We start from the raw sequence: 17,240 nt of genomic DNA, 5'->3' as shown, positions 1-17,240 counted from the left end.
AGCGTTCGTCGATTCGGACCACTTTGACGATTAGGTAGCAACCGCAGCCATTTTCATCGGTAAGATAAACTCGGCTTCTCCTAGACCTTCTTAGCCTTTGTTAGGCGGTACACGCGGCCGGAAGAAGAGACGTTCGCAAGGGCGTTCCGAGAGCGGCTAAAGAGCCAGGGGATAGGGTTCCAGTTAGGGGGAGAAATAGGGGATGGAAACACAGAGGTAAGCTTGAAAAAAAAAAAAAGAAGAAGAAGAAGGATAGAGGGGAGAAAGAAAAAGCAAATGGAAAAGAAATTCCCATTACTTTGGGGGAGAAACGTCTAGTACCCTTCTTCTTCATCTTCCTGCCGGTCTTCGTCTTCCTATGTCTACTCCTTCGTCCTCTCCTTTCCGTTTCCTCCGCTTCCTCCTACCGGTCTGGTACGCGGACTCCGCGAGACGCGGGGACACGATGCACGCATGTGCCGGGGTCATTCTATCGATTTCTCTGGTTCGCGTGGCAGTCACGAGGAGGCGTAGCCGGAGTCGCGCTCCCGCTGCACCAGCACGCCACCCAAAACAGCCTCGCGTATCGTCGCAACCGGGTTGCCTTTTCAAGGTTAACCTACACGTATATGTATACGTATACACAACGAACACCACCGAAAGTGCCGGTTTCCTCGTCTTGAGTGTTCCTCCATCTCCGTGAATACCAACTTTTGCCCGTTTTTCACGTGCGCCTCCGTGATCGGTGAAAACGTTGTCGAACTGGTGATTTCCGACGAATTGGTGAAAAAGTCTTCCTACGCTCTTTCGTCTTTCCAGACTTCGTGACCGAGTGCGTTCCTTTTTTTTCTACGGTGAGTAACGAAACTTCTTTTTATTTTCCTTTTATCGTTGAACTTTGTCATCGATTATTTCCATAGTATAAGGATTAGCTGGTAGCGTTTCTTTCTTCTTGATGTGTAAACGTTCGATCCTGTGGAAAACGTGCGCGACTTTCGATTGCCCGTTATTAAGCGTCTCCGTGTCGCGACGGACCGTTTGCGAGCCGACGCGACGGTCTCGATTAAAATTCAATGCGTTTCATTCTCTCGAGATTCTATCTCGCCAAATCATCGTTAAGATCGCAACGTTGGCAGAGTAAATCACCGGTTACGACGATCGAGAGGCAATGAGCTACAACGAGGATTAAGCGACGGCTAATTAACGCGGTCGCGTCCACAGACTAGAAGTCCCTCTCTTCGTGTTTCGTGGAATTTTACCGGCATTGTCCGGTGACCGTAACTTCGTGTAAATGGACAATCGATCAGGGATACCCGAGCGATATCACGCAAACGTAATAGCTCCCTCAACGCTTTGATACTTGGATATTCAGCAGACACTCCAGAGGGGAATGACCACCGATCCTTGTCCGTGATTTATAATCGTCGAAAGCAAAATGAGAAAATGTTAAAGGGCTTACGTATCATCGGATATAACATTCACTGTGTATGAAAATTCATTGTAACATTATCGGGTCGTTACGGGCAGCCCAGTGTTTTAAAATAAATCTTGTTCCCGAATGTGTACGCGGAACGCATCGACCAATTTTACACAGCCGATTGATTTTTCTTCTTTCTTCCGTTCAACGAACATCGATTCGATGCGTTCATTTATTGAACGTTCTCTAACTGAACGTCGATGTACTTGGTTGGTCTTCTGCTTCTAAATTTGACGTCTTATCGTGATACGTTCTTCGTTCGGAAAATTGACATTGAAACTACGAAATGGATTCTTCGAGAGGAAACGGTAGTCACTGAATAGCAGAAAAATGCAGACAAATACGTGATATTCGACGTACGCGTTGTAATATAATTCAGTTATAATGTAGTACTATAATTCAGTAGATGAAACAGACCTCTACTTAGCATCCAACTCTTCGATTAATACATTCGTGAAAATACGAATTTGCACAAATACCTACGATTCCAGAAGGATCCGCAAGTGGAAATTACCGAAGGAAGTGGAGTTAGCGCGTCGATAAGTATCAGCATTGTGTGGCAGATAACTCTCGAGCGCCGTGAAAATCGCGGAGTAAAGAAAAAAGAAAGAGGAGGAAGAGGCACAATGCGAGTTGGTCGTCGCGTGGAAACCGTTTGCCTAGAAGAAATCCGGTTAGCCACTCGACGTAGAGGCGCGAGTCGACAATACGCGGCTGTGTGCGCGTTTTCAGAGAGAATTTTTCTCTCCCCCAACGTTCCGACGCGATAAGCGCCGTTATCTTTTGTCGCGCAACGATAATCCAAAGAACCGTCGTTTCAGTTCTTTAGGCAGGTCGAGCTGCAGCAGCCAGCACAGCGATGAACTAAACGCCTGTGGCTATGTAACCAGGAGCGGAACCGAGGCCGAGTAATTCTCGAGCTTGTTACGAGGAGCATACATCGTCGTGGATACGGAAAAAGAGAGAGCTAGGCCGTTTTCCCCTCTGTCTACTTTTTCTCGCTTCCACCCTTTCTCGTGTCGTACACTCTCTCTCGTTTTTCTTCCTTTTTCTTTTTTTTTTTTGACGTCAGCTCCTCACCCCCTCTCTATTGCTCTACGCGTTTGCACTCTCTGTCTATGCCTATCGCTTCGGCTCTGTCCCACCGCGTAGCGTTAGGTAATTCGAAAGCAATTTGAATTGACGTGCACCGGCAGAGGAAAGTAATTACGGGGTGAACGCGAGGCACAAGCTCCCAACCACGCCGGATCGTGTGCACCTACCTGGCCGTCGTGCTTCTACTACGCACAGGGAATGCACGCGCAACCTGCTCACACGTGTACACGATACCTCTGTGTAAGTACGTGCGTATACCACGGCTTCGCGGTTAGATTGATTAAAATTTACTATGCAAATTAGATTGCGCCTCGCGGTGCGGTGGAAGGCACGCGCGTACGAGGAACCTCGCCGGCTGAAAAGATGAATCGTTATCATTAGCATTTTCACCATTGACGTTGGTTTCGCAACACCGGTGTTATCGTGTCAACGCTAAGCCATCGAATATCCCTGGTTTCTGGCTGGTTCCTGGCTGATTCCTGGTTGATTCCAGGCTGGCCGAGTCGATACGCCTGCTAACCGTGTATCCTATCTCCCCTGTACAGTGTGCGCCTTGTAGTTCTCCGCGTCTACCGTGCTATGAATATTCCATTAATATCTCAGGAAAATTTCAATAAAAAGATTGTTAAAGGGACATTTACCTCTCGCCTTTAGTATCCTTCGAGCTTCTTCCTCCCGGTTTTCTTTCTCTCTTCGCAGGGAGTGGCTTTCAAAGACATTCCTCCAGCGATGGCACGTAACCAACGAAGAAATTCGTCTTTCCGCTAGATCGGTCGGAAGCGGCGCGATTCGCGACAGGGCGAAGGGAAAGAGCACGAAGGGTGAGTTTCACCCCCGAGGCATGTACACGCGCGTGGTAGGCGAATTGATCGCGTTGGGGTAGAATCATCCATCACTGAGTGACAGTCCCGAGCTAAACCTCCCTCTCTCTCCCCCCCCCCTCCCACCACCATGGAAAGGTGCCCCTCTTCCTTTCTGACAAGAGGAATGGACAGAGGTGGCAGTGGAGAAGGGGGGGGCGAGAACGGAAAGGGGAGGTGTGCCAGAGAGGGAAAACAGTGGCGCCCTCGAACGACGGGCGACGAACCAAACAACCCCCTCAACAATGCCCAACAGATCCCACGGGACGGTGTATTCTCTCTCTGTGTTTTCTCTTTTTCTTTCTCATCCAACCCTCGCCGTCCTCCCGTCTCGGTTTATTCTCGTTGCCGCTTCCACCGTACGACGCTGCTGACGTTTGCCTCTCGCAAAAATCGAAACGCTTAATTGCATGATCGCCTCGTTTAAAGTGGCCTTTCCACTTGTTCCAACCAGAAACCAGCCACGGGAGGGAGATCGTCGAGTGTGTATTTAAACGAGTATTACGATTATATGATTTAGAAGCGCGTTTTATGTAGAAGAATCGAGAAAAGCGGAGTAACGATGTCGATAGAAGTTGATACGGCACTCGAATTCGAATTACGTTTGACAGACCCTCGACTATGAATCGAATCATCCAGGTGCAAAACTGTATTCGAATCGAGAGAGACTTGCCTTTGTTCGATATCGGGGATCCCAACAAATATTTTGCACCATCATACTGCTATATCATATCTCCCTTTGATACATTATATCGTGGTCAAGGCACCCCTATTCATCCCCTTACTCGAAAATTCTACCCACCGCTGTACGTTCGTTACTTCGTACTGTCTCCTTCTTACCAAACCGCGTTGCTCTCTAACTTCCACAAAGCTACCGTTTCCGACCAACGTATCGACTATACGTAGAAGATACTTTCAACGAAATTTGTTCAGCGAAAATTGTTCTTCCACGCCTTTCCACCCAAAACCTGTTAGTTACACTGGACCGGTTGTGGCCATAGCAGTCTATTCGATTGCCAATGATCTCGAAAAGAGAAAATTCGACGGACTTGAACCGTACCGATCATTAGGTAATGAAAACGAACAACCGGAGGCGAATTCGTTTGCTCGAGACCTGGCGTGCAGTTGTTCTATCGGCGACGGATGGTGCATTACCCGTTCCGGGGTAGATGCACCACCATCCCCTCCTTCGTCGAGCTCGTTTCCCGGCATTGATGTGCTTCCTCGGTAGCGCGACGGCAATTTTCTTGATCACGCGACACAAAGGGCGGAAATCAATAATACGACGCGGGAGGAAATACGTCCTAAATTGGAATACAAGCCGGACTACGTATCGCGTTATTTGTCTTCCGAGGCAATTCTGGTTCGTGCTGCTGATTCACCGTTGAACGCTTCGATTTCGTTGGTTCAACGTTGCAAATGTATTTTCTTGAAACGTCGAACTTTTGCCATTCTCCGAACGATATTCGTAAAAGTTGAAACACAGCGAAATTTGTTTGCCCGTGATCTTGAAATTCGTAGCTCCATGTATCAATGGTTAGTCATCCTACTAGGAAGTTAATCATCGCGGATCCATAATCTTCAATATTCTCAACGTATCCAATATACGATGTATGTATTGTACGATTCTAACGTTGAAGATCCAAAGATGCGCAGGATACAAACGTAAATACGATACGTGTTGTAAAAAATATATGAAATGAATGCGACGAAAGAAGATTTAGAGCAGTTTTACGATATTTTGACATAGATACAAAGAGTTATCAAGGGGATTTCCAACTTCTCTTCTACAGAATTTAAGAAAAATATTCCTCTGGTATAGTATACGTATATAACATGTTGCGAAGAAAGAAGCGAGTATTTGAAAAATACGAATATTGCCAACAGTAGAGAAGGGTGAGAATAAGAAAAGGAAGTGATACCTCGAAAGGGACCGGATATCTAGCTGCGTATTATTGTAAATGGAGGAAGAGAACTCGCGTTTGTCGCGAAACGCTGGTATCAGGAACTTGTGTGATTTTCACTAGGGAAACAGCGATTCTCTCTCTCTCTTTCTCTCTCTATCTCTTTCTCTCTCAGGGAGTTAGTGGTCGTTTTGTTGCAAGAAAACGAATACAGAGCGAGTAACAGAGGGCTCCGTCCAAGAGAAGTTGAACTGCATGCACAATGTGTTCGCGGGAGAGCATTGTGCGAGGTGCAAGAGCCGATAACAGGACACAAAAGGAAACGTGGCCTAGATCAGAACGAGCGGCATGTACACACAGGTCTACCTTATTCATCCCTGGGCAAACTCTACGGAGCCCGGAACGAGAGTTTAATACACGAGGTGAGGAAGCATTATGATCATGTAATGGGCCAATATTTGGATACGTACGATGGAACATTGCCGCTGTTCACACTCCGCTTCCCTTGCGGCTGTTCCATTGATTCGGTCGTAATTCAAGGGCCCAACCGCTTTGTGTTCATCGTCTTATCAAACTGGTTGAAGAACATTTGCCGCGGCATAGAATTAAAAGATTAAGGGATTTTGTCATTTTTGGATATTTATCCTCGATCAAGGAATTACATCCTCGAATTATATTCAATGGGATAATTCGTAATATTATTTCAACATATCCATTAATTTACGATTTCCTACAGATTTTTATTTTTGCGACAGGATGTTGCATATTTTGTCTTTGATCGATGGTTTAATTATCTGCATCAAATTCAAAGAACATATAAACGTATGAAATATAGGGAACACGTTTCTGACTTTATAAAATTTTTAAAAGAGAATACGTTTCCACTTTCTTACCTTGCTTTTTCTTGTAAAAGCATCGCCGAGAAAAATCAACTTAGTAGGGCGAGAATGGAACCTTCTTGCAAAATAACCCCAGGCTATTTTTCTTCGCGAGGTTAAAATAGTTTAAATATAGATGCAATTCAACTTTCACGAATCAAGCAAGCGAATGAACCAAGTCTCCTAGTTTCTTTATCGTTTGAAAAATTGTACGATCCTAGGAGCAGATAAATGGAGTCACTGATACTGTGGAAGAGGAATGTACTTGATATTTGAGTCGGTTGTTCGAAGAATGGATCAGAATTTCGTGCAGGCGTGGCAACGTTCTGATCTTTTAATGTAGCAGAACTGCTAGAGTGTACAGAGAAATGCAGAAGTGCGCAATGCAGAAGGAAAGCAATCTCTGTAACGCTTGCAATATCGCGCCCAACTTCGATGCACTCGCATCAAACTACGAAGCAACGTTAGTTGCAGAAATGAGACGATTTCGCGAGTATGCGGAGAATACTTGCAAGAGTAATCGTACGCAAAGCTAGATATATTCGGGAATAAGATCGATGCTGTCGTGATCGTTAGGGCAGTGTCACATATGCTAGGTTCAAGTTAGGGATTTGTTCAAGCTCCCTCAGAGTTTGCTTTGCTAAGTACGTTTGCAGAGATGTCAAATTATTTCTCCCTTATCCAGGCATTCTTCCCTCTAAAAATATAAATATTTTCGAATATTTGACAATTCGATATAAATCATAGAGGAGCGAGCAAAGATTTTTAAACTTCAATTTGTAATTAATCAAACGACAGACACTTAGGATTTCGTTCAAAATCTAGGATCACTTTCTCTATCATATATGCCTATATCGATTACACCTATAATTATTACATTGACAATCTGTATTAAAAATCTCTTTCATAAAGTTCCGATTTTATGTCCTCGTGCGTTTTTATTTTTTTTTTTCTTTTTTTAATTCTTTTGTTCCACCGACTGAAACACAAATACTCCGATTACCGACAGACATTGCAATTTCGCTACTCCGTTACGACATTACAACCGCTAACAGTTCATGGTACTATACACTGAAACTATACGTATAATGGATCGAACCATCAATTTGTCGAGGAGAAGAGAAGGAATACCGACGCTTCGTCAGCGTATCGCAGCGAAACGTCATTTGGTTGCGTTCGTAGGCGGCGTGTAGAGTGCTTTAGGTGTCTAGAGTCTAGAGTGTCTTGCAGCACCGATTCACCGGCTGTTCAGTCTCACCCGTTCAAGGATCCATAGAGCGTGTGCTCGCCGGCTGTCGTTACCAAGTCCTCGGCCTGGATGTGTAAAGAGGTCTGTAGCTTCAGTCCTCGCTTGCTCTGTTCAAACGTATCGATGGCACATTCGCCAACAACGTGTCTATCGAGATTCATCGCGTTCAACTTCAAGAGATCCAGCAAAATTCCTACCGCGCAAACAACGCTTGTATTTCGTGTGGTGCGCTTGTATCGCATCTTATCGATTTATAGCTCGTATGAAAGCACCCGTTAGTCAGAATATCTGTTCATAACGAGAATACTCTTCGCCAGAAGGAAACTGTGATTTATAAAGGTGTGGCGATTGCCGATGACGCGTTCAGCAGAGACGTCTTTCGAACGTGACAACCACACGGGAAGATTACTCGCACGATCAAGACATTCTTAATCAAGTTATCTACTTTATAATCGTACATAATACATCGCATATCATATAATACAAATATTAGGAGTTTCTATGATTTTACCAGAATATGAACAATTATTATTTTGCCACGTAAATAAATAGAATTAACTATCGTTAAATTATTTTCAATAGACGATAAATTTAGTCGCGATAGTGTCGTACAGAGAATATATCATATCCTTGGCACCAAAGGGCGAGCAACAGTAGCCAATTGTACGCCACGAAGAATCAAAAAACGAGTCACGGCAAGCCATTCATCGTCATCATTGTCAGCAGCTTTTCTTGGTTTTAGACTCGCAGCGTTTGCAACGTGACGAGAAGTCGTGGAGATCTCTGCTCGATCGTATCCTCTTCTCTTCGTTTTTATTTCCTTCCGTTTTTATCGGTTTTCTCAAATCTTATAAAGACGTTCGATCTTAATTTCCTGTCAAAAAGTAGACATTGTGTGGTTCTTTCGTTACTATATTAATGTTTCATAGTTTTGATAATCCGTGCAAAGTTCAAAATTGGATATTAGACGATGTTCAAGTGGCTCAAACGAGTCCAGCTTACCGCATTACTTATCTATTATTGTAAACACGATTCGAGGGGCAGTTTGACCATGACGCGACACGGTTCGTAAACGAAGGAAAGCTGTGTGCCTTCTTTCGTCGCTGCTTCTCCGGCCCATCCCTACCTGGAAATGCGAGAAGCTTGCAAGCTACCCCCAAACGCGCCACGGGTGGCAATGGTTAATTCGGTATATTCTAACCAGGGCCACGAGGAATCTCGAAGATGTGCTGTAATCGACCGCAACAACACCGGAACCGACGCGACAAGTGGCTGCGGGTGTGAGTTTTACGAGCGTTTAACGGCCGATTTATCGGTCGTTGAAACGAAAAGAGAGACAGGGCCTAGACACGGAACTGTCTATTGTCTGTCGCATGGCGTTCTCGTCCGTTTGCTTTCCCTTCGAATAGGACGAGCCACGTGACACAGACGGTAGCTAGAAACGTTCGATCCACGGGACGATTTATCGCTTCCGATTTTAAAATGGACACCGGAGCCCGTTATTCATTCGTCACGCGTCTGCTTGTTTCCCCGAAGGTGCACAGTGCACAGTGCACAGTCTCCGCAGGCGACAAGGATATTTTCTTATTGGCGTCTCGTGCGAGTCTCGCAGAAGGGAGGTCAACATCCGCCTCATACGTTCCCTGGGATTCCTATCGATCTTAGTCATCTTCTACGATAGAGCTCAGTAAAAATATCAGAGAGAGAGACAAAGAAATCGATAGAGTTTCATCACGTTTCATTTTACTGCGTCGTTCGGGTTAGATGAGACGAAGCTTGGTTCGAGGAATTTGCAATTGTTTTACCGCGAGAACTTATTATTTAGTCGACTCGAAATGAAATTTCAATTTTTTAAGTCTTCATTGGCACGCTACTCTGCTTCGAGTCAGGTACTCGAATTTAAAGGCTACTGTTTCTTGCGTTTCACTTCTTTTTTTCAAAATTGTCTGTTCCTTTCCTATATTGTTTTGTCCTTTTTAAACAATTTGATTTCTCCAAAAAATTCCTTTCTTCATTACGGACAGTCTAACAAGCGTCATCTCGACGCTATTCCAAGTATCCGTTATTCGAATTCAAACAGTCTCAAGTTAATTAACTCCACTTGTACAAATATAAATTTGAAATCAAATAACTAATTCACCGATTTAAATAATATTTATCTCGCGATATTATCCGTTATCATCCTTGATTTTGATCAAGTAGGAAGATAAGTTTCTCACGATCTTCCGACTACAGCATATAGAAAATATCTTAGATTACATTTACTGATAGAAAATTCCTGTCTATTCGATCCATTAAAATATACGACACTACTTAAACCTCGCTTATTTTTCGAATCATCCATTAAGAAACATGTTTTATTAAAATTCCAAGATTCCTTCAACCTCTGGTATCCGCGTTTTAAATTATCTCCACATCTGTACTTCCTTCGACGTCGCTACGAGAACTTCATTCTCCATTGCTCGTAGTCAGAAATCGAGCAGACCACGGCAAAATCCATCACGTGTACGTCGGTCGGAGGCTGGCGAAATGGATCGGAGAGAATTTGAAATTCCATTTGGTTGAGTCGAGTGCCTCTGTACATGGTACATGAAAATACTTCCGACTATGTTGACGAATGACGAATTATCGATAAATCCGTGCGTTACGATAAATTTGGTTGGGATACACCGAAATAAATACAGTGAAAATTGAGACGCGGCCCATTATGGACAAAATCATGTACAGTTAGTAGATACTTATCCGATATATTATAGTCCATAATTAGATTAATTAGTACAAATGAAAAACGTGAATTTACGTGCGTCTGTTCAACGCTGAAATGTCAAAAGGATTAAAATATCTTGTTCTTAATGACGTTCCAAAAATTTCTACAGATTTTACGAACTGTCAGCCATTTAACAGAGATAAACGTGGAGCTTGAGTGACGCAGGTATATTTCTTGCATCAGATCGTAGCATCAATTAAGAGATAAAGAATTAACGATAGTGGATAGTTCCTTAATCGCAACTCTGCCGCTGGATCGTTTAATATACAAGTAATTAAAAATCTAATAAATTGCAATCAGTAACAGAGAACGTGATGGATGTAGTGCATTTTCAGGAATTCTCCGTGGATAATCGGTGGCTAGAACGATATAATATGTGAATTAAGACGCAATCACCATGGCAGTCGTAAAACAGCGTGTCAAGTGGTAATTTTATAATATTCTAACGGGACGTGGGAGAGCAAACGTGTCGATGTTTACCGTGACGACGAAAGGCGACACTACCGTTAAAAACACGTTGTGCCTCCTAATGGTTACTGAAACTCCGACCCCTTTTCGCCGCCACTAGAACGTCCAGCAATTTCTTATAATGACCACTGCAAATTGAAATCCTGTAAAATCGGATTTTCGCCGTCGACCAAAACGAACGTCGAGAGTTATTAATCTTTTCGTTCTGCTGAGTTCTTATGTGATTATCGACCAGTTATTGTGTAGTTACTCGTTGTATGCTATGGCCAACGTTTCTGGAAAAATAGTCGTTTGAATGGATTTTCAGCAGGACGTTAACGAGACTTTTTCTCGGTACCTTTTATCACTCACGTTTCGCGTTAGGTGTTTAGAAGTGAATGGAAAATCGTTTAGCAAAGTTCGGCAGATAGTTGGTATCTGCGGTATTTTGAAGACGCCTAGCGGTTGTTGACTTTTGTTATCCTTTTCAAATTACTAGAAATGAAAATTACAGGAAAAGACATGGCTACGCTTTTGTTGATTTTTTATTTTAATGTCACTTTACAACAAGAGGGAGTATGTTAACGTAGAAATAGAAGGAGCCGCTATTGGCTATTTTTAATTTGTTAAATTACAATATTGTCCATACGTGAAAGTAAAGCTTTCTTATCTATATTTTATGATCGTGTCATAAATCTTGCGTTTTATTTGTATCTTTTGTGGTTCGTTTAATGTGAAAAGATCTCATAGTCAAATGACGCTATAAAGGGATTAATTATCAAATCGTCATTTCACATGCAAACGAATGGTAATTACTTGTGAACAAATACTGCCGGATGCTAATTACAGACGATTGTTTGCCGTATTCCGAAATACGCTGCGAGCCTGGTGATTTCGAGCTTAGTAATGCACATACATTAAAGAAACCGTTTGTGTACCCTCGTGTGGAATTACAATCACTGCTGCATTAGTGATGCGACCAATTTTTGTTTCAACGTATACACCATCTAATCGTGTTCTCCCTTACAAATAATCAATCAAAATTGCACCTAATAATTTCTGTGTTCGTTATCGTAAAAGATACGTTATATCGTTCCAAGTGATAAAAACGTATTGCGGCAGAGGATAAACTCAATCAACGACGATTCAATTAATATTACCGCAACATAATTAACCGTGAAACGCTAAAGGGATGATATATTTATTGATCCAAATAGGTGGTTTGCTTTCAGTGGTATGACTTTCAGCCCCTCGATTAAAAAGCGACTGTATATTTTTGGCTAGTAGCGCGATATTCGTAAACCAAGTGTTTCACAATAACAAAGCGACTGTGACAAAACGCTAACTCCTACTGCCCGATTTGCTCGAAAGAAAAATAGAAATTCCTGCCCACTACAAGCGACCAGCCCACGCAGAATGTGAAACGATCCACGTGAGTTCAGCATCCGACAAGAATCTCACGGCGCGGCATTGTCAGACGCTCGTAATCGACAATGAGCTTCGAAGGGTCGTAAAATTGCTTCTATGTGTCAGTGGATCAGCAGCGCTGAGGCTGGGCCTGCGTTGACAACGGAGGATGACGTAAACGCGCGTTGATATGTCGCGTAATAGCCGATCAGATAATTTTCATCGCTTCCATCGAACTTGTCAAGTCGGTTGTCCAGGCTGCGCGTGGGACAGGCGTGCACGGTGGGTCGGTGGGTCGGCCATTGATATGAAGACGTAATTGGACCGGTTGACAGTTTCCGAGCATTCATTTGACGTGTGACATGATTCAGAAGCGTTCAGCCGTTGTCACTTCTTCAATTGCCTCCTCCGTCGCAGACAATCATCGTCCTGCGCGGCCTCGCGAGAATCGCGTCGCAACCAGGCCTCCTCTCTGTCCCGGCCATCGCGATTTCCTTTCTTATCTGTTCAGTATGATGCGTGTAACCGGACTCTGACCAAGCCGCATGCGAATGCACCGGCCTCTCCAAGCGGAAACTCCGCAGATAGCCGTTCGTTTTGATGGACAGTCATTAGACAGGGTTGCAATTATGTACACAGGGATGGCCAGCAACGTCTGTTTTGAAATGGCAATTTCTCGAGTTATGCTGCGGCTACCATGTTTATGGTATCACGTGATAATTTGCATTTTCCAGTTTTATTTAGCTCCGCCATTGCGGAAATCCGTATTTTTCGTTTCTTTCTTTTTTCTTTTTTTTTTTTTTTGTTATAGAGCAACAACTATATTCATGGTGCAATTCGACATTTTATTTAACTTTGCAATTATCGAAGGTGGAATTTTTCAAATCGTACACTGGCAACGTTAATCGTGAACACCTTTTTCTATCTTCATTTACCCTTGCAACGTTCTATAGTTTGACAGGTACGCTTCTATTACCACGTAACGTAGTAATTTGCAATTTGCGATTTTAGATACCTTTCAATTATCGAAGTGCGAAGTGGGTACCAATTATTTTCTAACACTATCCGTCATAAGTGAAGAGCTGCTCGTGTAATTTTACATCTAGAAGAAATATACTTCGCGATATACCTGATATAGCTGCGCCAAGTAGAAACAAATAAATATAGGGAGCGTTAAGCTAAATTTCCTTAACTATTAAAACTTCATTAGTACAAAGCGATGTATCTTTATTATAATTTGAAAAATGTCGGATATTTCCGTTCAAGCTTCTAGTAACTTTAAATTGATTCACTTTACAGGTCGTTTTACGTTCATCGAAGGCTTGCTATTCGGTTTCTTCACGAACGTAAAGGATGTGATCTTATATCAGTAGATAAATCTCGTACAACGATAATTCCAACGTAACGATTTTATCGCGATAATAACAATATTTGACGATCGGTTTACCATAGCCTGCAATCGGTTTATGTCGGATATAAACCTGTAGCATACACTTTACGATCACGTATGCGTCTTTTAAATGCAAATATTTGCCGTTATCACTTTCCGTTCTACTACGACATACATAACTAAAAGCGAATTACAAGGCAAGTGAAACATCGCTCTTACATCGAATATTCAAAAACGAGCAATTTCCTTCTACAAAGTTGCATTAAAATGTTGAACAAATCACAGGCTCGAGACTTCTAATCAATTAATAATTCTCGGTTCGTCGTGGAAACAAGATAGAGCTTAATGTTTGTAACCGGATTGAATCGTTCGCGAAGGAACTGGCCACCGGTAACACGCGATCTGCGAAGCAAACCGAAAGAGTATTCTGGCGTAATATCCCTCCCCGAAGCAGAACCCTTAATAACATGGTTGCGGTACAAGTCGGATCCAAGGGCAAGATACGAGAAGGTAAAAAGTTAATCGTAGCAGAGAAGAGAATCAAAGAAGCTTGTAGAGGAACGAAAACGAGATAGAGGGAGAAAGAGAAAGCTTCCGTCGAGACAGTGATTATGTTAATCGTTACGCCAGGTTCCAGGTATTGATAACGGTATATTGCGACGGCAGCTTGAGATCCGTGCACCTTGCAGCAGATTATACCTGGCTAACTCGATGGTAAATAGAAACCTTACGCGATAACGAGCGCCGCGTTTCGTCTCGGAGGCTTCATCAGGTGAATTATCAACGCGGCTTGGTATTCGGTGAGGCCTGGACGTCCGTCCGTCTCGCTTCCACGATGTCGTGGAACCTGTTTATCGAAGCGTTTAGTTGGAAGCGGTAATTCTTGCCGAGTATTAATTGTAATTATACCCCCGGCGCTAATTGCACGTTATTAGATAGCGGAGTGGCTGGCAAACAAACGCCACGTTGGTTGCCTGTTCGTCCTCGTCCCTGTCTGCCGCCTGGTTTGACATGTTAACTCAAGACATCAGGCTCGTTGCATGAACCAGTCCACGTTCACTCGACTTCGCGCGGTATTTCTTCAACCGTTTAGTAGAGTACCATGGTAATTTAATGTTTGACCAGGCTGGTTACAACATTCCATTAGAGCGAATTAGTTGCGTTGTAAATTATATTTTCCCAAGTGTATGGATTTCTTTTATAAACTGATAATCCTATTTTTAGATAAGAGAGAGTTTTGTCGAATCTTTTCTCTTTTTTTTCCAATAAGAAAAGGATCGAACCATCCGATCGTGATACACGTTTCTTGATAATGTTTAGGGGACTGACCTCTATTTCCTTCTCGTTCTTCGTATCTCGGAAAGACGCGTTAAACACAGTGCAGATGTTCGACAGAGTATTCTACATTTTCACATACACGCGCTTGTGCGCGCGAATGTCATTGAATTCGAATAAATTCGGACGATACTTTGCGAGCAAAAAAATTTTCTTACGAACGAGGAAATAAAATCTTCAAATTTTCTCTACGACCAAAACAATCTTTCGCGATACGCGCGTCCCTTACAGACTTTTTTTGCATTTCCGATCAGGGTATTCGATTCCATCGAACAAGTCGGTGCATCTGCAACCAAATCTTTCATCGGTTCCAGTTCGTGGTAACGCCGTTGGGAAGCATCAGAATTTTTATATTTCAAATATATATTCACGAGCAGTGTGTGGACCAATGAAGGGTCGTACCTTATCAGCTCGGACGGGTCATTCGAGCGAGAGAACATCGAAATATTGCGCATCGAGTCGTGCACGAGACCGAACCGCGCCATCGGCGTAGAATATAACGAGTCTCCCGTCGACCGCCCCGTGGAAATTACATTTTCGTTTTGAAATTCAATGGCGTTTCGAGTTTACCGATATGGTTCTCTTTCGACACGTCAACGATACGTATCGCGTAATTGCGCTCTGCTCGTATCCGTTTTCGCTAAAACCAACTGTTATTGGATTTTTCGATTGATTCCAGGTCGGTTGTCCGCTGGATACCTCGCGGATGACTCGTATAATTTCGTCGATTCCCGTTATCATAATCAACGATCTATCTATCACGCGATTTCACCTTACACAGGATTAAGTTCTTACGCAGTACAGTCATATATAATAACGTTAAATTATTTTCATACGCGTGATTCTTAACTAAACAATTAAATAACTAGGACGAGCTACAGTCGAGGATACGTCGAAGAGAGTCTGATTATTCGTTTAACATCGTTTAAATTATTCATATTATTCGTAATACCTTTATCTCATATTCGCAATTTGATTATTTTACGCGGGACATCAATTATCAATTATTAACATATTCTGCCGTTAGCAAATTAACATAGGGGTAATGGCGATATGAAGATATAAATTACGTAACGCCGATAAATAAACGAAGCAAGGATTCGCGTAGGGGATGAAACGTTAAGGTTATTAATGCCAGTCTTCGCGGCACAAGGAGACGAACACACGATCGAGGAGCAGCCTCGGAAAAGATCACGAGACGTAACTCGATTACAGAACCTCGAGTATCCTTTATATTTCACTAGCGTATTTTCTTTTTCCTCCACCGAAGTACGCTTGCGACGGGTTAATTTTCTCCCGCCCCCTTATAACGTTCATCGCTCGTGTTTCATCCTCCATTCTCGTTCCTTTCAACGTCTCTACATGGAACGCACGATGAAAAATACAAGACGCGAATATCGATAACAATACGCTGTTACTAGTTATACTTGATCAAGGTTTGCTCATTTCCATTGTGAACTAAGGAGAGAAAATTGAGATCTTTATGAACGAATTCAATGCATTTAATGTTGGAAATTGTACGCAGAAATATAATTCTTTTATTATTTGAAAAACGGTTAATTACTGTAACGATTTGTCGATAGGTATATTCGTGCTTCTTCGACAGATAATCGACAATTTTGCCGTTAACGTTTACACCGTTCTCTTATCCGTGTACCCAGTGGCGTCAAATTCATCAAACCACAACCAAATTAGCAATTTCGTTCCAACTCCGACTAAATCTAGTCATCTAAAATGACATTCACAGCGTAAAGATTCAGATACGTGGAGATAATATTGGCGCAGATGTTTGGTTGCATTTGAGCACCGCTGCAAATCAGCATGACAAAGAATATGGAAGGAACAGTGTAGCAGTGGCCTCGGAGGCTCGGTGTACGCTGCAGTTCTCGGTACGAGCAAAAGGGTGGTGTGTGGCCAGCGAAATCTGTCACCCGGATGTCAATCAATATTTCGAGGGGTTCCAGTAGGCCGCCCCCTAACCCCCTTTTCTGGCTTTCCCTTATTCGAAACCCTCTGCCGTGTGCTGTGTACTCTGGTCTCTCGACGCGTCGTGTGCCGCGTAGATCGACGAACCGAATTCGTCCTGGCGTTCGTGTTTCGCAAGCCCCTCCGCGGTGATTAATTTCCACTAGGAAATTAATCAGATGGAAAGAATTTGCCGTGCGTGGACGCGACGTGCAATGATCCGCGCCAACAGATGGGAAGACAACGGGCGGATTAAAGCGCGGCGATGCTCGCCTCCTTAATTTACGACGCTCACGTCCGTTATTAGGGCCGTTTCATAAATCACGACAGGTCGCCGTTGCTGGAATATCGGGTTAACGCTAGTTCATCCGTTATTTACGATCATCGCCTCTCTGCGTCCAATGTAATTCGGTTTATCTTGTTTCTGGCGTGATCGACCGCGAGAAAGGGGTTGATTCTTCCGTAACGAGGACGCGACTCATCACCG

At 43.2% G+C, this 17,240-nt stretch overlaps 1 protein-coding gene across 1 annotated transcript in view; it reads left to right on the top strand.

Annotated features, from left to right (window-relative positions):
- The first annotated feature begins 551 nt into the window (after positions 1–551).
- Positions 552–17,240, top strand: part of LOC122571461 (frizzled-2-like) — a 127,913-nt gene continuing 111,224 nt past the window's right edge. Inside the window, exon 1 of the mRNA XM_043735214.1 lies at positions 552–833. The gene's annotated coding sequence lies outside the window, so the exon portion shown is untranslated. The remainder of the gene's footprint in view (positions 834–17,240) is intronic.

The sequence above is a fragment of the Bombus pyrosoma genome, linkage group LG10, assembly GCF_014825855.1.
Source record: "Bombus pyrosoma isolate SC7728 linkage group LG10, ASM1482585v1, whole genome shotgun sequence".
In the NCBI taxonomy this organism is placed as follows: domain Eukaryota; kingdom Metazoa; phylum Arthropoda; class Insecta; order Hymenoptera; family Apidae; genus Bombus; species Bombus pyrosoma.
The sequence above is the reverse complement of the archived record's forward strand: the minus strand, read 5'-3'. Positions and strand labels throughout refer to the sequence as shown.